This window comes from Silene latifolia, chromosome 10 (assembly GCF_048544455.1).
Source record: "Silene latifolia isolate original U9 population chromosome 10, ASM4854445v1, whole genome shotgun sequence".
Classification (NCBI taxonomy): domain Eukaryota; kingdom Viridiplantae; phylum Streptophyta; class Magnoliopsida; order Caryophyllales; family Caryophyllaceae; genus Silene; species Silene latifolia.
In genome coordinates this window covers 847,607-868,702 of record NC_133535.1, presented here as the reverse complement: position 1 = coordinate 868,702, position 21,096 = coordinate 847,607, and positions in this window count along the sequence as shown.

Below are 21,096 nucleotides of genomic sequence, written 5' to 3'. Positions count from 1 at the left end.
CCTGTTACTCAGATTGCCGATTTTCATTTTCAAATGTATTTTCATCTATAACTCGGCACGTCGGCTTACGTCCACTCCCAATCGTCTCGTTAGTTCAGTCTCTTATGCGTTTTTCGTCACATTTTTCCTCGAAGAACTTTCTATACCGAGAATTTTCGTCGACCTCGATCCCGGAAACCGCGGTATTATGTCACTTACTCGGCTGGAATAAAAATGGGACCCTCGCTTCTTTTTTCTATGTTAATTCACGCTCAGCTCATTTCGTGAATAACCTCCGCTCGGATTTCAAGACGCACTACTGGATTTTCACTCTTTCAAATGTTTTAACACACGAGCATCCGAGTTTCGGGCGCACACCGGTTTGTGTCACACCGGGCACCCCCACACCTTCCGCGCACGCGGGAGCTCGAGCTCGACGCTCCTGTCTCTCGAACTTTCTATGATTTTCCCCCGAGATTCCGACTGAACTCAAAAACAGTATTATATACACTCAATTTGCCGCCTGTATCGACTCCTCGCTTCTTTTTCTCCCCGCTTTTTCAATCACGCTGGCCCGACTCGGGATTGATTTCACACACGAAAAAAATAACAGTCTCGGCTAAAGCCGGTTTGTGTATCGCGCTCCTCTCAAATGTCTTCTGGGGCTCAAATATTTAAGGCGATTAACTGAAATTTGAACTTTCCGCAGGATTTCCGGATGAAACGCCGTAATCCTGAAAAACCGTGCATTATACACTCACAGTCGCTGGCGTCGCATCGACCATGCCTTTTCTCACACGCGCCGCCATTTCAGACCACCCCGCTTCGGGCTTTCAGAATCAACTGCTTCGATTTTCAAATAACGGTTTTTAACACATTTTCAATCTAATCCACTGAGTTCGCACACGGGTTTCGCGGGGCACCGCACCCCCGCCGTCTCTCGTTGGTTCGCCCGCGCGGTCGCCGACTTATGAAGGATTTTAATTTTTGTTCGACTAAAACCAGTATTATACACTTACTAAATACTCTAGTCGACTCCCCTCGCTTCTTCTCCCTCTAACACGCCCACGCCATTCTTGAATTAACATGTTCTCTCAATAACGGTTTTTAATATTTTTCATTTTATAATCCAAGTTTCGTAATATTTCAAGATTCATCTTCGCTAGTCAAACCTCAAGGCGGCCGATTTCCGGAGAGGAAATTTCGATCTCGTAATCTCAAACCGCGTATTATACACTTATTTCTACCGCCGGCACGCATGCCGACCCTCGTTTCTTCTATAGTTTTCACCATACTCAGCTTCATTTGGGTGAATAAACCCGGCTTCGATAGATCGACTCGCTTGATTTTCAAATTTTCAAATAACGGTCTAACACATTTCTAATCTGAAGTTTCGGCTAATCATCGGGGGTTTAGTCAGCCACGTAAGACTTCCAAATCGTCTTCAAGCACACACGCGGACATCTTTTTGTCGACCGAACTTTTCTATCGATTTCCCGAAAGAATTTAAAACCGACCTGAATCCAAAACCGCGGTATTATACACTTTTCACTTTCGTTGCTTGCAGGTTTTAAACGCACCGCTTTTTCAGCTCGCTTTCAACACGCGTTCAGCTCATTTCGTGAAATTAATTCGCTTCATTTCGTTTCAATAACGAGCTTTTAACTATTTTTTCACGATAACTAAAGTTCCTACAAAGCCGGCCTAGCTTTTCACATCGCTTCCAATGTCTTCTCATAAATTAAACATGTTTGTCGCTTATCGGACCGGTGGCTCGCGGCTTCTCGGAGTTTGGTTTGTTCGACCCAGTAACTCAAAACCGGGCAGCATCACACTCAGCTAGACGCTGAATACCGATTTATGCTCGTTTTTTTCCCCCGCTTTTTCAATCACACGCCCGTTCTCACTTCGTGACTAATTGTTTATTTTCAAATTAAATAACTTAGCTTTAACACATTTTTTCACGAGCAACTAGTTCTCGCTAATGTCAATTTCTTATCATCGCATGAATTGATCCGCTTAGTGTCAGTCTTATGTATGCCGCGACTGACCTCGACAAGAACTTTCTAAGGATTTGTTCGATTCCGGAACTTTAAAAATCATTTAGCATATACACTAATTTCCAATAGATACCTCGCTTTTTCTCGCGACGCTGCCCGGCTTCACTGCGACCAATTGCTTCATTTCAGAAATCATGTTCTCAAGTAGTTTTAACATATTTTTCACGAGCATCCGAGCCCGCCCATGCGGGTCGCACCATCTTCTCCGCTTTGTGCCAAACTTGCGTGATCATATTCGCCTCCGCCTGATTTCCGTGAGAATTTATCTTCCGGAATAAAAACCAATGGCACTACTCGGCTGCTGAAGGTCGCACCCCGCGCTTCCTCCTCGCTTTATCATACACTGGTTTCATTCTTTTCTGCCTGATTTCAACCCCAAACAAAACGCGCACTGGAGCCTCGCACACGGTTTGTGCACACATCAGCACTCCCCGAATGTATTTCGGCTGGTGCTCAAACATGTTTGCCGGGGCGACAATTTCCGCTCGAGACACCCTATCGCAGCACCCCCAAAAACCGGGTGTATTATACACTACTTTCAGCTACATGTCAATCTAATGCACGACTCGTTTCTTCTCTCCCGGCTAACACGCGCTCGGTGTTTCATTTCAGACTAATCTCCACTCAAATAACGAGTTTTAACACATTTTCACGATAATCCATGTGTCTGTTTCGTCGCATCCTCTGTCGGGGCTCCGGCTGTGCCTGCCACCTTAGCTACTCAAGAACTTTCTATGTGGATTTCGAGAATTCTGTCTCCCGTGACCTCAAAACCGGGTGTATGCTATACATCTCAATTTCTGCTCGCCCTGAAGGCTGCACGCTCTAACCACGCTGCACGCCTGCCATCCCAGTATCAAATCGCTGCTGATTGCTGTGAATCGACAACCCTGAGCCTCCCAATTCTCAAATAATGTGCCCCACACTGGCTCTGACACGGGTTTGTCATCGCAAGATTCCCAAATGTCTCCCCTGTAGCAAAATACTACAACATGGGATCACATGCCTTTCTCGGACCTCTGACCTCTGCTCTCGGATTCTCTGAGTCACCTCCTGATTCCTCGAACTCCTGTATTATATTCACTCTCACTCTCGCCTCGCCAACATTGATCTCGCTCCCTCACCACCCGGGCGCACTCCACGGCTCTCCTGTGTGCTCATTCTCAGATGCTCAATCTGCCTCGCCTCAGCCTCAACAATTTGAAGTAACACATTTTCACGATAACTAGCTTTCGACTACACACAGGTATCACCATCGCCGTGCCGCCTCTTTGCCGTCTCGCTGTTTGTCATGACTGCACTACTTTGGGATTTAGTCTTGTCCCGGGACCTTTGTAACTCTGGGAACCAAGGGTAATTATACACTCACTTTTCAGACTTTATAAACAGATACTGCTTTTTTCCTTGTTTTCAATCACACCGTCCAGCTCATTTCGTGACTAATCTCCGCTGAGTTGTTTCAAATAACGAGTTTTTAACATTATTTTTCGTTTTATAACTACTTTGCAATACTCACGGGTCTCCCGACACGCCCCCAAATTGGATCCGTTAAAAAATTGGGGCCTGCGGGCGGGTCGGGCTTTTATCACTCTCGGGTTAGTCTCACTCGAGATGAATTTTGGGGGATCCTGAATCACGGCATCAATCGCGGTATTATAAGCACTATTTCAACTGCTTCGAGAAGCAAATGACTCGCTTTTTCGCTTTGTCCATACTCAGTTTCATGCGAATCAATTAAGTTTCAGAATAACTGTTTGATGTTCTCAAATCAATCGAGTTTTTGAATCATTTGATTTTCTCATCGATAACTGAAATTTCTTTACAACATCAGTTTGTATGGTCGAAGACTAAATGTCTTCCGCTAGTGCTCAAACTTTGTACGTCGCCACTCGAATTTCGGTGAACTTTTCATGGATTCTAGAGAATTTTGTTCCGCATGAACTGGAAAAACAAAATCAAGTAGGGAGTTCTTACACTCACTCTCGGGCTGCCGGAATAGGTCGCGCATCGACCATACTTCTTTCCCCGCTAGTTCACGCAGTCCGGTTATTTCAGAATCAATTCGGTTAAGGTGAATCAACTGCTTCGATACTTCAATAACGAAGTTTTTAACACATTTTCACGAGAACTAGGGTTCTCGGGCGACACGGGTTTGTGGCACAAGACTCCCAAGCAATAGTATGCGCCGCGACTCCCACTCGAACTTTCTATGGGATTCTATATTTTGTTCGTGACTCGAACCGGGGAGGGCGGTATTATACACTTCAATTTCACGCTTGAAGGTCGCATCGACCTCTCCTCGCTTTTTGATCATCCGCTCATTTCTTGAATTAAGATGTTCGAGCTTTCAACCCAAATGAGTTTTTAACACATTTTCATACGAAGCTCGTGGCCGGGCGCAGTGTTTGTATAATAACGCACTCTCGGGGCCGTCTTCCGCTGGTGCTCAAACTTATGCGTCGCGAATGCACTCGGAGGAACTTTTCTCTCCGAGAATTTTTGTTCCGGACCCGGCCCGAAACCTAGTATACACTTCATTTCGCTCGGCGTCGCACGGTTCCTCGCTTTTTTCTCGCTTTGTCCATATCCGGCTCACTTGTATCAACTCGCCGATTAGACCAACTGTTTATTTCTCAAATTTCAAATTAATCTAGTTTAACACATTTTTTCACGATAATCCAGTTTTCGGCTGGTCATCGGCTCAGGTGGTTATCACCGGGCTTCAAATAATTCGCTATGCTCAAACTTTGCGCTGACCACTTTATAGATTCCGAGAACTTTCATGTGATTCGCGTTCATGTGACTCTGAACAGAACCGTGTATTATACACTTGATTGACCGCTCGGAATTGACTCCCCGCTTTTTTTTTCTCCCATTGCTTTTTTAATCATGTCCAGTTCATTTCAGACACTCAAGCTGATTTCTCAGATCAACTCGCAAGCTTGATTTTCACAACGATGCTTTAACACATTTTTCTATAATCTGAGTTCGGCTGACACGCAAAGTTTGTGTGAGCCGGGCCGTCTCATAGTGCCTGGGCCCCAGATGGCCGCGACTCGAACTTTCTATGTGATTTCGAGAATTTAGCAAACCTCGGAATACTAAAAACCAAGGTGGTTATGAGCACTAACGGAAGACATTTGGGGGTGCCGGTGTGCCACAAACCAGTATTCGCCGAAACTCGGATTATCGTGAAAAATGTGTTAAAGCTCGTTATTTGAGGCTGAAATCGAACGAGTTGATTCCTGAAATCGAACAGGTTGATTCCTGAAATGAGCTCGGACGCGTGGTTGAAAAACAGGGAGAAAAAAAAACAGGGTCCGGTACGACCTTCCGAACGGTTGAAATTGAAGTGTATAATACACGGTTCTTCGTGATTCCGGGGTCCCGGAACAAAATTCTCCGGAAATCACATAGAAAGTTCCTCGGGTCATATAAAGTGGTCACGCAAAGTTTGAGCACCAACGGAAGACATTTGGGGGTGCCGGTGTGCCACAAACCAGTATTCGCCGAAACTCGGATTATCGTGAAAAATGTGTTAAGGCTCGTTATTTGAGGCTGAAATAGAACGAGTTGATTCCTGAAATCGAACAGGTTGATTCCTGAAATGAGCTCGGACGCGTGGTTGAAAAACAGAGAGAAAAAGAAACCGGGTCCGGTACGACCTTCCGAACGGCTGAAATTGAAGTGTATAATACACGGTTTTTCGGGATTCCGGTCCCGGAACAAAATTCTCCGAAATCACAAGAAAGTTCTCGGGTCGATAAAGCGGCCACGCAAAGTTTGAGCACCAACGGAAGACATTTGGGGGTGCCGGTGTGCCACAAACCTGCATTCGCCGAAACTCGGATTATCGTGAAAAATGTGTTAAAGCTCGTTATTTGAGGTTGAAATCGAACATGTTAATTCAAGAAATGAGCACGGACGCGTGATTGAAAAACAGGGAGAAAAAGAAACAGGGTCCGGTACGACCTTCCGAACGGCTGAAATTGAAGTGTATAATACACGGTTTTTCGGGATTCCGGGGTCCCGGAACAAAATTCTCCGGAAATCACATAGAAAGTTCCTCGGGTCAGATAAAGCGGCCACGCAAAGTTTGAGCACCAACGGAAGACATTTGGGGGTGCCGGTGTGCCACAAACCAGTATTCGCCGAAACTCGGATTATCGTGAAAAATGTGTTAAAGCTCGTTATTTGAGGCTGAAATCGAACGAGTTGATTCCTGAAATCGAACAGGTTGATTTCTGAAATGAGCTCGGACGCGTGGTTGAAAAACAGGGAGAAAAAGAAACAGGGTCCGGTACGACCTTCCGAACGGCTGAAATTGAAGTGTATAATACACGGTTTTTCGGGATTCCGGGGTCCCGGAACAAAATTCTCCGGAAATCACATAGAAAGTTCCTCGGGTCAGATAAAGCGGCCATACAAAGTTTGAGCACTAACGGAAGACATTTGGGGGTGCCGGTGTGCCACAAACCAGTATTCGCCGAAACTCGGATTATCGTGAAAAATGTGTTAAAGCTCGTTATTTGAGGCTGAAATCGAACAGGTTGATTCCTGAAATCGAACAGGTTGATTCCTGAAATGAGCTCGGACGCGTGGTTGAAAAACAGGGAGAAAAAGAAACAGGGTCCGGTACGACCTTCCGAACGGTTGAAATTGAAGTGTATAATACACGGTTCTTCGTGATTCCGGGGTCCCGGAACAAAATTCTCCGGAAATCACTTAGAAAGTTCTTCGGGTCAGATAAAGCGGCCACGCAAAGTTTGAGCACTAACGGATCCAATTTGGGGTGCGTGTGTTTTAAAACCAAAGATTCGCCGAAACTTGGATTATCGTGAAAAATGTGTTAAAGCTCGTTATTTGAGGCTGAAATCGAACAGGTTAATTCCTGAAATGAGCTCGGACGTGTGATTGAAAAACAAGGAGAAAAAGAAACAGGGTCCGGTACGACCTTCCGAGCGTCTGAAATTGAAGTGTATAATACACGGTTTTTCGGGATTCTGGGGTCCCGGAACAAAATTCTCCGGAAATCACACGGAAAGTTCCTCGGGTCAGATAAAGCGGCCAAACAATGTTTGAGCCCCAACGGAAGACATTTGGGGGCGCCGGTGTGCCACAAACCAGCTTTCGCCGAGACTTGGATTATCGTGAAAAATGTGTTAAAGCTCGTTATTTGAGGCTGAAATCGAACAGTTAATTTCGAAATGAGCTCGGACGCGTGATTGAAAAACAGGGAGAAAAAGAAACAGGGTCCGGTACGACCTTCTGAACGGCTGAAATTGAAGTGTATAATACACGGTTTTTCGGGATTCCAGGGTCCCGGAACAAAATTCTCCGGAAATCACATAGAAAGTTCCCCGCGTCAGATAAAGTGGTCACGCAAAGTTTGAGCACCAACGGAAGACATTTGGGGGTGCCGGTGTGACACAAACCAGTATTCGCCGAAACTCGGATTATCGTGAAAAATGTGTTAAGGCTCGTTATTTGAGGCTGAAATCGAACGAGTCGATTCCTGAAATCGAACAGGTTTATTCCTGAAATGAGCTCGGACGCGTGGTTGAAAAACATAGAGAAAAAGAAACAGGGTCCGGTACGACCTTCCGAACGGCTGAAATTCAAGTGTATAATACACGGTTTTTCGGGATTCCGGGGTCCCGGAACAAAATTCTCCGGAAATCACATAGAAAGTTCTTCGGGTAAGATAAAGCGGCCACGCAAAGTTTGAGCACTAACGGAAGACATTTGGGGGTGCTTAGGAAACCAAAGATTCGCGAAACTTGGATTATCGTGAAAAATGTGTTAAAGCTCGTTATTTGAGGCAGAAATCGAACAGGTTAATTCCTGAAATGAGCTCGGACGCGTGATTGAAAAACAGGGAGAAAAAGAAACAGGGTCCGGTACGACCTTCCGAACGGCTGAAATTGAAGTGTATAATACACGGTTTTTCGGGATTCGGGTTCCCGGAACAAAATTCTCGTAAATCACACGGAAAGTTCCTCGGGTCAGATAAAGCGGCCAAGCAATGTTTGAGCACCAACGGAATACATTCGGGGGTGCCGGTGTGTCACAAACCAGCATTCGCCGAAACTCGGATTATCGTGAAAAATGTGTTAAAGCTCGTTATTTGAGGTTGAAATCGAACAGGTTAATTCAAGAAATGAGCTCGGACGCGTGATTGAAAAACAGGGAGAAAAAGAAACAGGGTCCGGTACGACCTTCCGAACGGCTGAAATTGAAGTGTATAATACACGGTTTTTCGGGATTCCGGGGTCCCGGAACAAAATTCTCCGGAAATCACATAGAAAGTTCCCGGGTCAGATAAAGCGGCCACGCAAAGTTTGAGCACCAACGGAAGACATTAGGGGGTGCCGGTGTGCCACAAACCAGTATTCGCCGAAACTCGGATTATCGTGAAAAATGTGTTAAGGCTCGTTATTTGAGGCTGAAATCGAACGAGTTGTTTCCTGAAATCGAACAGGTTGATTCCTGAAATGAGCTCGGACGCGTGGTTGAAAAACGAGAGAAAAAGAAACAGTGGTCAGATCGACCTTCCGAAACTAGTGAAATTCAAGTGTATAATACACGTTTTTTCGGGATTCCGGGGTCCCGGAACAAAATTCTCCGAAATCACTTAGAAAGTTCTTCGGGTCGATAAAGCGGCCACGCAAAGTTTGAGCACTAACGGATCCAATTTGGGGTGCCGGTGTTTAAAACCAAAGATTCGCCGAAACTTGGATTATCGTGAAAAATGTGTTAAAGCTCGTTATTTGAGGTGAAATCGAACAAGGTTAATTCTGAAATGAGCTCGGACGTGTGATTGAAAAACAGGAGAAAAAGAAACAGGTCCGCACGACCTTCCGAGCGTACGAAATTGAAGTGTATAATACACGTTTTTCGGGATTCGGGGTCCGGAACAAAATTCTCCGGAAATCACACGGAAAGTTCCTCGGTCGATAAAGCGGCCAAACAATGTTTGAGCCCCAACGGAAGACATTTGGGGGCGCCGGTGTGCCACAAACCAGCTTTCGCCGAGACTTGGATTATCGTGAAAAATGTGTTAAAGCTCGTTATTTGAGGCTGAAATCGAACAGGTTAATTCCTGAAATGAGCTCGGACGCGTGATTGAAAAACAGGGAGAAAAAGAAACAGGGTCCGGTACGACCTTCTGAACGGCTGAAATTGAAGTGTATAATACACGGTTTTTCGGGATTCCAGGGTCCCGGAACAAAATTCTCCGGAAATCACATAGAAAGTTCCCCGCGTCAGATAAAGTGGTCACGCAAAGTTTGAGCACCAACGGAAGACATTTGGGGGTGCCGGTGTGACACAAACCAGTATTCGCCGAAACTCGGATTATCGTGAAAAATGTGTTAAGGCTCGTTATTTGAGGCTGAAATCGAACGAGTCGATTCCTGAAATCGAACAGGTTTATTCCTGAAATGAGCTCGGACGCGTGGTTGAAAAACATAGAGAAAAAGAAACAGGTCCCGCATCGACCTTCCGAACGGTGAAATTCAAGTGTATAATACACGGTTTTGGGATCCGGGGTCCCGGAACAAAATTCTCCGGAAATCACATAGAAAGTTCTTCGGGTAAGATAAAGCGGCCACGCAAAGTTTGAGCACTAACGGAAGACATTTGGGGGTGCCGGAAACCAGCATTCGCCGAAACTTGGATTATCGTGAAAAATGTGTTAAAGCTCGTTATTTGAGGTTGAAATCGAACATGTTAATTCAAGAAATGAGCACGGACGCGTGATTGAAAAACAGGGAGAAAAAGAAACAGGGTCCGGTACGACCTTCCGAACGGCTGAAATTGAAGTGTATAATACACGGTTTTTCGGGATTCCGGGGTCCCGGAACAAAATTCTCCGGAAATCACATAGAAAGTTCCTCGGGTCAGAGAAAGCGGCCACGCAAAGTTTGAGCACCAACGGAAGACATTTGGGGGTGCCGGTGTGCCACAAACCAGCATTCGCCGAAACTCGGATTATCGTGAAAAATGTGTTAAAGCTCGTTATTTGAGGTCGAAATCGAACGAGTTGATTCGAAAAACGAACAGGTTGATTCTGAAATGAGCTCGGACGCGTGGTTGAAAAACAGGAGAAAAAGAAACAGGGTCCGGTACGACCTTCCGAACGGCTGAAATTGAAGTGTATAATACACGGTTTTTCGGGATTCCGGGGTCCCGGAACAAAATTCTCCGGAAATCACACGGAAAGTTCCTCGGGTCAGATAAAGCGGCCAAACAATGTTTGAGCCCCAACGGAAGACATTTGGGGGCGCCGGTGTGCCACAAACCGCTTTCGCGAGACTTGGATTATCGTGAAAAATGTGTTAAAGCTCGTTATTTGAGGTCGAAATCGAACAGGTTAATTCCTGAAATGAGGTCGGACGCGTGATTGAAAAACATGGAGAAAAAGAAACAGGGTCCCATACGACCTTCGAGAACGGCCGAAATTGAAGTGTATAATACACGGTTTTCGGGATTCCGGGGTCCGGAACAAAATTCTCCGGAAATCACATAGAAAGTTCCCCGCGTCAGATAAAGTGGTCACGCAAAGTTTGAGCACCAACGGAAGACATTTGGGGGTGCCGGTGTGACACAAACCAGTATTCGCCGAAACTCGGATTATCGTGAAAAATGTGTTAAGGCTCGTTATTTGAGGCTGAAATCGAACGAGTCGATTCCTGAAATCGAACAGGTTTATTCCTGAAATGAGCTCGGACGCGTGGTTGAAAAACATAGAGAAAAAGAAACAGGGTCCGGTACGACCTTCCGAACGGCTGAAATTCAAGTGTATAATACACGGTTTTTCGGGATTCCGGGGTCCCGGAACAAAATTCTCCGGAAATCACATAGAAAGTTCTTCGGGTAAGATAAAGCGGCCACGCAAAGTTTGAGCACTAACGGAAGACATTTGGGGGTGCCGGAAACCAGCATTCGCCGAAACTTGGATTATCGTGAAAAATGTGTTAAAGCTCGTTATTTGAGGCAGAAATCGAACAGGTTAATTCCTGAAATGAGCTCGGACGCGTGATTGAAAAACAGGGAGAAAAAGAAACAGGTCCCAGACGACCTTCCGAACGGCTGAAATTGAAGTGTATAATACACGGTTTTTCGGGATTCTGGGGTCCCGGAACAAAATTCTCCGGAAATCACACGGAAAGTTCCTCGGGTCAGATAAAGCGGCCAAGCAATGTTTGAGCACCAACGGAATACATTCGGGGGTGCCGGTGTGTCACAAACCAGCATTCGCCGAAACTCGGATTATCGTGAAAAATGTGTTAAAGCTCGTTATTTGAGGTTGAAATCGAACAGGTTAATTCAAGAAATGAGCTCGGACGCGTGATTGAAAAACAGGGAGAAAAAGAAACAGGGTCCGGTACGACCTTCCGAACGGCTGAAATTGAAGTGTATAATACACGGTTTTTCGGGATTCCGGGGTCCCGGAACAAAATTCTCCGGAAATCACATAGAAAGTTCCCCGGGTCAGATAAAGTGGTCACGCAAAGTTTGAGCACCAACGGAAGACATTAGGGGGTGCCGGTGTGCCACAAACCAGTATTCGCCGAAACTCGGATTATCGTGAAAAATGTGTTAAGGCTCGTTATTTGAGGCTGAAATCGAACGAGTTGTTTCGAAATCGAACAAGGTTGATTCCGAAATGAGCTCGGACGCGTGGTTGAAAAACAGAGAGAAAAAGAAACAGGGTCCGGTACGACCTTCCGAACGGCTGAAATTCAAGTGTATAATACACGGTTTTTCGGGATTCCGGGGTCCCGGAACAAAATTCTCCGGAAATCACTTAGAAAGTTCTTCGGGTCAGATAAAGCGGCCACGCAAAGTTTGAGCACTAACGGATCCAATTTGGGGGTGCCGGTGTGCCGGAAACCAGCATTCGCCGAAACTTGGATTATCGTGAAAAATGTGTTAAAGCTCGTTATTTGAGGCTGAAATCGAACAGGTTAATTCCTGAAATGAGCTCGGACGTGTGATTGAAAAACAGGGAGAAAAAGAAACAGGGTCCGGTACGACCTTCCGAGCGTCTGAAATTGAAGTGTATAATACACGGTTTTTCGGGATTCTGGGGTCCCGGAACAAAATTCTCCGGAAATCACACGGAAAGTTCCTCGGGTCAGATAAAGCGGCCAAACAATGTTTGAGCCCCAACGGAAGACATTTGGGGGCGCCGGTGTGCCACAAACCAGCTTTCGCCGAGACTTGGATTATCGTGAAAAATGTGTTAAAGCTCGTTATTTGAGGCTGAAATCGAACAGGTTAATTCCTGAAATGAGCTCGGACGCGTGATTGAAAAACAGGGAGAAAAAGAAACAGGGTCCGGTACGACCTTACCTTCCGAACGGTGAAATTGAAGTGTATAATACACGGTTTTTCGGGATTCCAGGGTCCCGGAACAAAATTCTCCGGAAATCACATAGAAAGTTCCCCGCGTCAGATAAAGTGGTCACGCAAAGTTTGAGCACCAACGGAAGACATTTGGGGGTGCCGGTGTGACACAAACCAGTATTCGCCGAAACTCGGATTATCGTGAAAAATGTGTTAAGGCTCGTTATTTGAGGCTGAAATCGAACGAGTCGATTCCTGAAATCGAACAGGTTTATTCCTGAAATGAGCTCGGACGCGTGGTTGAAAAACATAGAGAAAAAGAAACAGGTCCGCACGACCTTCCGAACGGCTGAAATTCAAGTGTATAATACACGGTTTCGGGATTCCGGGGTCCCGGAACAAAATTCTCCGGAAATCACATAGAAAGTTCTTCGGGTAAGATAAAGCGGCCACGCAAAGTTTGAGCACTAACGGAAGACATTTGGGGGTCTAGGAAACCAAAGATTCGCCGAAACTTGGATTATCGTGAAAAATGTGTTAAAGCTCGTTATTTGAGGCGAAATCGAAAGTTAATTCTGAAATGAGCTCGGACGCGTGATTGAAAAACAGGGAGAAAAAGAAACAGGGTCCGGTACGACCTTCCGAACGGCTGAAATTGAAGTGTATAATACACGGTTTTTCGGGATTCTGGGGTCCCGGAACAAAATTCTCCGGAAATCACACGGAAAGTTCCTCGGGTCAGATAAAGCGGCCAAGCAATGTTTGAGCACCAACGGAATACATTCGGGGGTGCCGGTGTGTCACAAACCAGCATTCGCCGAAACTCGGATTATCGTGAAAAATGTGTTAAAGCTCGTTATTTGAGGTTGAAATCGAAACGAGTTAATTCAAGAAATGAGCTCGGACGCGTGATTGAAAAACAGGGAGAAAAAGAAACAGTGGTCGATACGACCTTCCGAACTATTTGAAATTGAAGTGTATAATACACGGTTTTCGGGATTAAGGGGTCCGGAACAAAATTCTCCGGAAATCACATAGAAAGTTCCCCGGGTCAGATAAAGTGGTCACGCAAAGTTTGAGCACCAACGGAAGACATTAGGGGGTGCCGGTGTGCCACAAACCAGTATTCGCCGAAACTCGGATTATCGTGAAAAATGTGTTAAGGCTCGTTATTTGAGGCTGAAATCGAACGAGTTGTTTCCTGAAATCGAACAGGTTGATTCCTGAAATGAGCTCGGACGCGTGGTTGAAAAACAGAGAGAAAAAGAAACAGGGTCCGGTACGACCTTCCGAACGGCTGAAATTCAAGTGTATAATACACGGTTTTTCGGGATTCCGGGGTCCCGGAACAAAATTCTCCGGAAATCACATAGAAAGTTCTTCGGGTCAGATAAAGCGGCCACGCAAAGTTTGAGCACCAACGGAAGAAATTTGGGGTGCGGTGTCTTGGAAACCAAAGATTCGCGAAACTCGGATTATCGTGAAAAATGTGTTAAAGCTCGTTATTTGAGGCCGAAATAGAACAGGTTAATTCCTGAAATGAGCTCGGACGCGTGATTGAAAAACAGGAGAAAAAACAGGTCGTACGACCTTCCGAACGGCTGAAATTGAAGTGTATAATACACGGTTTTTCGGGATTCCGGGGTCCCGGAACAAAATTCTCCGGAAATCACATAGAAAGTTCTTCGGGTCAGATAAAGCGGCCACGCAAAGTTTGAGCACTAACGGAAGACATTTGGGGGTGCCGGTGTGCCACAAACCAGCATTCGCCGAAACTCGGATTATCGTGAAAAATGTGTTAAAGCTCGTTATTTGAGGTTGAAATCGAACATGTTAATTCAAGAAATGAGCTCGGACGCGTGATTGAAAAACAGGGAGAAATAGAAACAGTGGTCCGTGACGACCTTCCGAACGGCTGAAATTGAAGTGTATAATACACGGTTTTTCGGGATTCGGGGTCCCGGAATCCCGATTCTCGAAAAAATCACACGAAAGTTCCTCGGGTCACATAAAGAGGCCACGCAAAGTTTGAGCACCAACGGAAGACATTTGGGGGTGCGGTGTGCCTACAAACCAAAGATTCGCCGAAACTCAGATTATCGTGAAAAATGTGTTAAAGCTCGTTATTTGAGGCTGAAATCGAACAGGTTAATTCCTGAAATGAGCTCGGACGCGTGATTGAAAAACAGGGAGAAAAAAAAATAGGGTCCGGTACGACCATCCGAACGGCTGAAATTGAAGTGTATAATACACGGTTTTTCGGGATTCCGGAACAAAATTCTCCGGAAATCACACAGAAAGTTCCTCGGGTCAGATAAAGCGGCCACGCAAAGTTTGAGCACCAACGGAAGACATTTGGGGGTGCCCGTGTGCCACAAACCAGCATTCGCCGAAACTCGGATTATCGTGAAAAATATGTTAAAGCTCGTTATTTGAGGTTGAAATCGAACAGGTTAATTCAAGAAATGAGCTCGGACGCGTGATTGAAAAACATGGAGAAAAAGAAACAGGGTCCGGTACGACCTTCCGAACGGCTGAAATTGAAGTGTATAATACACGGTTTTTCGGGAATCCGGGGTCCCGGAACAAAATTCTCCGGAAATCACATAGAAAGTTCCTCGGGTCAGATAAAGCGGCCACGCAAAGTTTGAGCACCAACGGAAGACATTTGGGGGTGCCGGTGTGCCACACACCAGTATTCGCCGAAACTCGGATTATCGTGAAAAATGTGTTAAAGCTCGTTATTTGAGGCTAAAATTGAACGAGTTGATTCCTGAAATCGAACAGGTTGATTCCTGAAATGAGCTCGGACGCGTGGTTGAAAAACAGGGAGAAAAAGAAACAGGGTCGGTACGACCTTCCGAACGGCTAAAATTGAAGTGTATAATACACGGTTTTTCGGGATTCCAGGGTCCCGGAACAAAATTCTCCGGAAATCACTTAGAAAGTTTCTCGGGTCAGATAAAGCGGCCACACAAAGTTTGAGCACTAACGGAAGACATTTGGGGGTGCGGTGTCTGCAGAAACCAAAGATTCGCCGAAACTTGGATTATCGTGAAAAATGTGTTAAAGCTCGTTATTTGAGGCTGAAATCGAACAGGTTAATTCCTGAAATAAGCTCGGGCGCGTGATTGAAAAACAGGGAGAAAAAGATACAGGGTCCGGTACGACCTTCCGAGCGGCTGAAATTGAAATGTATAATACACGGTTTTTCGGGATTCTGGGGTCCCGGAACAAAATTCTCCGGAAATCACACAAAAAGTTCCTCGGGTCAGATAAAGCGGCCACGCAATGTTTGAGCACCAACGGAAGACATTTGGGGGTGCCGGTGTGCCACAAACCAGCATTCGCCGAAACTCGGATTATCGTGAAAAATGTGTTAAAGCTCGTTATTTGAGGTTGAAATCGAACAGGTTAATTCAAGAAATGAGCTCGGACGCATGACTGAAAAACAGGGAGAAAAAGAAACAGGGTCCGGTACGACCTTCCGAACGGCTGAAATTGAAGTGTATAATACACGGTTTTCGGGATTCGGGTTCCCGGAACAAAATTCTCCGGAAATCACATAGAAAGTTCCTCGGGTCAGATAAAGCGGCCACGCAAAGTTTGAGCACCAACGGAAGACATTTGGGGGTGCGGTGTGCCACAAACCAAGATTCGCGAAACTCGGATTATCGTGAAAAATGTGTTAAAGCTCGTTATTTGAGGTGAAATCGAACATGTTGATTCCTGAAATTGAACAGGTTGATTCTGAAATGAGCTCGGACGCGTGATTGAAAAACAGGGAAAAAGAAAGTGGTCTGCACGACCTTCCGAACTACCGAAATTGAAGTGTATAATACACGGTTTTTCGGGATTCCAGGGTCCCGGAACAAAATTCTCCGGAAATCACATAGAAAGTTCTTCGGGTCAAATAAAGCGGCCACGCAAAGTTTGAGACTAACGGAAGACATTTGGGGGTGCCGGTGTGCCGGAAACAAGCATTCGCCGAAACTCGGATTATCGTGAAAAATGTGTTAAAGCTCGTTATTTGACGCTGAAATCGAACAGGTTAATTCCTTAAATAAGCTCGGACGCGTGATTGAAAAACAGGGAGAAAAAGAAACAGGGTCCGGTACGACCTTCCGAGCGGCTTAAATTGAAGTGTATAATACACGGTTTTTCGGGATTCCGGGGTCCCGGAACAAAATTCTCCGGAAATCACATAGAAAGTTCCTCGGGTCAGATAAAGTGGCCACGCAAAGTTTGAGTACCAACGGAAGACATTTGGCGGTGCCGGTGTGCCACAAACCAGTATTCGCCGAAACTCGGATTATCGTGAAAAATGTGTTCAGGCTCGTTATTTGAGGCTGAAATCGAATGAGTTGATTCCTGAAATCAAACAGTCTATTCCGAAATGAGCTCGGACGCGTGGTTGAAAAACAGAGAGAAAAAGAAACGTGGTCCCATTTACGACCTTCCGAACGGTTAAATCAAGTGTATAAATACACGGTTTTTCGGGATTCCGGTCCCGGAACAAAATTCTCCGGAAATCACATAGAAAGTTCTTCGGGTCAGATAAAGCGGCCACGCAAAGTTTGAGCACTAACGGAAGACATTTTGGGGTGCCGGTGTGCCACAAACCAAGATTCGCCGAAACTCGGATTATCGTGAAAAATGTGTTAAAGCTCGTTATTTGAGGTGAAATCGAACAAAAGTTAATTCTGAAATGAGCTCGGACGCGTGATTGAAAAACAGGAGAAACAAAAAACAGGTCCGTGACGACCTTCCGAACGATCGAAATTGAAGTGTATAATACACGGTTTTCGGGATTCGGTCCCGGAATAAAATTCTCCGGAAATCACACAGAAAGTTCCTCGGGTCAGATAAAGCGGCCACGCATAGTTTGAGCACCAACGGAAGACATTTGGGGGTGCCGGTGTGCCACAAACCAGCATTCGCCGAAACTCGGATTATCGTGAAAAATGTGTTAAAGCTCGTTATTTGAGGTTGAAATCGAACATGTTAATTCAAGAAATGAGCTCGGACGCGTGATTGAAAAACAGGGAGAAATAGAAACAGTGGTCCGACGACCTTCCGAACGTGCCGAAATTGAAGTGTATAATACACGGTTTTCGGGATTAGGGGTCCCGGAACAAAATTCTCGGAAATCACATAGAAAGTTCCTCGGGTCGGATAAAGCGGCCACGCAAAGTTTGAGTACAACGGAAGACATTTGGGGATGCCGGTGTGCCACAAACCAAAGATTCGCGAAACTCGGATTATCGTGAAAAATGTGTTAAAGCTCGTTATTTGAGGTGAAATCGAACGAGTTGATTCGAAATCGAACAGGTTGATTCTGAAATGAGCTCGGACGCGTGATTGAAAAACAGGGAAAAAGAAAAGGTCCCAGACGACCTTCCGAACGGCCGAAATTCAAGTGTATAATACACGGTTTTCGGGATTCTAGGGTCCCGGAACAAAATTCTTCGGAAATCACATAGAACGTTCTTCGGGTCAGATAAAGCGGCCACGCAAAGTTTGAGCACTAACGGAAGACATTTGGGGGTGTCGGTGTAACTGAAACCAAAGATTCGCGAAACTCGGATTATCGTGAAAAATGTGTTAAAGCTCGTTATTTGAGGTGAAATCGAACAGTTAATTCGAAATGAGCTCGGCCGCGTGATTGAAAAACAGGAGAAAAAAAACGGGTCCGTCGACCTTCCGAACATTTGAAATTGAAGTGTATAATACACGTTTTGGGATTCGGGGTCCCGGAACAAAATTCTCCGAAATCGCACGTAAAGTTCCTCGGGTCGATAAAGCGGCCACGCAAAGTTTGAGCACCAACGGAAGACATTTGGGGGTGCCGGTGTGCCACAAACCAGCATTCGCCGAAACTCGGATTATCGTGAAAAATGTGTTAAAGCTCGTTATTTGAGGTTGAAATCGAACGGAGTTAATTCAAGAAATGAGCTCGGACGCGTGATTGAAAAACAGGGAGAAAAAGAAACAGGGCCCGGTACGACCTTCCGAACGGCTGAAATTGAAGTGTATAATAAACGGTTTTTCGGGATTCCGGGGTCCCGGAACAAAATTCTCCGGAAATCACATAGAAAGTTCCTCGGGTCAGATAAAGTGGTCTCGCAAAGTTTAAGCACCAACGGAAGACATTTGGGGGTGCCGGTGTGCCACAAACCATCATTCGCCGAAACTCGGATTATCGTGAAAAATGTGTTAAAGCTCATTATTTGAGGTTGAAATCGAACATGTTAATTCAAGAAATGAGCTCGGACGCGTGATTGAAAAACAGGGAGAAAAAGAAACAGGGTCCGGTACGACCTTCCGAACGGCTGAAATTGAAGTGTATAATACACGGTTTTTCGGGATTCTGGGGTCCCGGAACAAAATTCTCCGGAAATCACATAGAAAGTTTCTCGGGTCAGATAAAGCGGCCACGCAAAGTTTGAGCACCAACGGAAGACATTTGGGGGTGCCGGTGTGCCACAAACCAGTATTCGCCGAAACTCGGATTATCGTGAAAAATGTGTTAAAGCTCGTTATTTGAGGCTGAAATCGAACGAGTTGATTTCTGAAATCGAATAGGTTGATTCCTGAAATGAGCTCGGACGCGTGGTTGAAAACAGGGAGAAAAAGAAACAGGGTCGGTACGACCTTCCGAGCGGCTGAAATTGAAGTGTATAATACACGGTTTTTCGGGATTCCAGGGTCCCGGAACAAAATTCTCCGGAAATCACATAGAAAGTTCCTCGGATCAGATAAAGCGGCCACACAAAGTTTGAGCACCAACGGAAGACATTTGGGGGTGCCGGTGTGCCGGAAACCAGCATTCGCCGAAACTTGGATTATCGTGAAAAATGTGTTAAAGCTCGTTATTTGAGGCTAAAATCGAACAGGTTAATTCCTGAAATAAGCTCGGACGCGTGATTGAAAAACAGGGAGAAAAAGAAACAGGGTCCGGTACGACCTTCCGAACGGCTGAAATTGAAGTGTATAATACACGGTTTTTCGGGATTCTGGGGTCCCGGAACAAAATTCTCCGGAAATCACACAGAAAGTTCCTCGGGTCAGATAAAGCGGCCACGCAATGTTTGAGCACTAACGGAAGACATTCGGGGGTGCCGGTGTGCCACAAACCAGCATTCGCCGAAACTCGGATTATCGTGAAAAATGTGTTAAAGCTCGTTATTTGAGGTTGAAATCGAACAGGTTAATTCAAGAAATGAGCTCGGACGCGTGATTGAAAAACAGGGAGAAAAAGAAACAGGGTCCGGTACGACCTTCCGAACGGCTGAAATTGAAGTGTATAATACACGGTTTTTCGGGATTCCGGGGTCCCGGAACAAAATTCTCCGGAAATCACATAGAAAGTTCCTCGGGTCAGATAAAGTGGCCACGCAAAGTTTGAGTACCAACGGAAGACATTTGGCGGTGCCGGTGTGCCACAAACCAGTATTCGCCGAAACTCGGATTATCGTGAAAAATGTGTTCAGGCTCGTTATTTGAGGCTGAAATCGAACGAGTTGATTCCTGAAATCGAACAGGTTGATTCCTGAAATGAGCTCGGACGCGTGGTTGAAAAACAGAGAGAAAAAGAAACAGGTCCGCACGACCTTCCGAAGTCGAAATCGAAGTGTATAATACACGGTTTTTAGGGATTCCGGGGTCCCGGAACAAAATTCTCCGGAAATCACATAGAAAGTTCTTCGGGTCAGATAAAGCGGCCACGCAAAGTTTGAGCACTAACGGAAGACATTTGGTGGTGCCGGTGTGCCACAAACCAGCATTCGCCGAAACTCGGATTATCGTGAAAATGTGTTAAAGCTCGTTATTTGAGGCTGAAATCGAACAGGTTAATTCCTGAAATGAGCTCGGACGCGTGATTGAAAAACAGGGAAAAAAAAAAAACAGGGTGGTCCGCACGACCTTCCGAACGGCTGAAATTGAAGTGTGTATAATACACGGTTTTTCGGGATTCGGTGTCCGGAATAAAATTCTCCGGAAATCACACGAAAGTTCCTCGGGTCGATAAAGCGCCACGCAAAGTTTGAGCACCAACGGAAGACATTTGGGGGTGCCGGTGTGCCACAAACCAGCATTCGCCGAAACTCGGATTATCGTGAAAAATGTGTTAAAGCTCGTTATTTGAGGTTGAAATCGAACATGTTAATTCAAGAAATGAGCTCGGACGCGTGATTGAAAAACAGGGAGAAATAGAAACAGGGTCCGGTACGACCTTCCGAACGGCTGAAATTGAAGTGTATAATACACGGTTTTTCGGGATTCCGGGGTCCCGGAATCCCGATTCTCTGAAAATCACACAGAAAGTTCCTCGGGTCACATAAAGAGGCCACGCAAAGTTTGAGCACCAACGGAAGACATTTGGGGGTGCCGGTGTGCCACAAACCAGCATTCGCCGAAACTCAGATTATCGTGAAAAATGTGTTAAAGCTCGTTATTTGAGGCTGAAATCGAACAGGTTAATTCCTGAAATGAGCTCGGACGCGTGATTGAAAAACAGGGAGAAAAAAAAACAGGGTCCGGTACGACCATCCGAACGGCTGAAATTGAAGTGTATAATACACGGTTTTTCGGGATTCCGGAACAAAATTCTCCGGAAATCACACAGAAAGTTCCTCGGGTCAGATAAAGCGGCCACGCAAAGTTTGAGCACCAACGGAAGACATTTGGGGGTGCCGGTGTG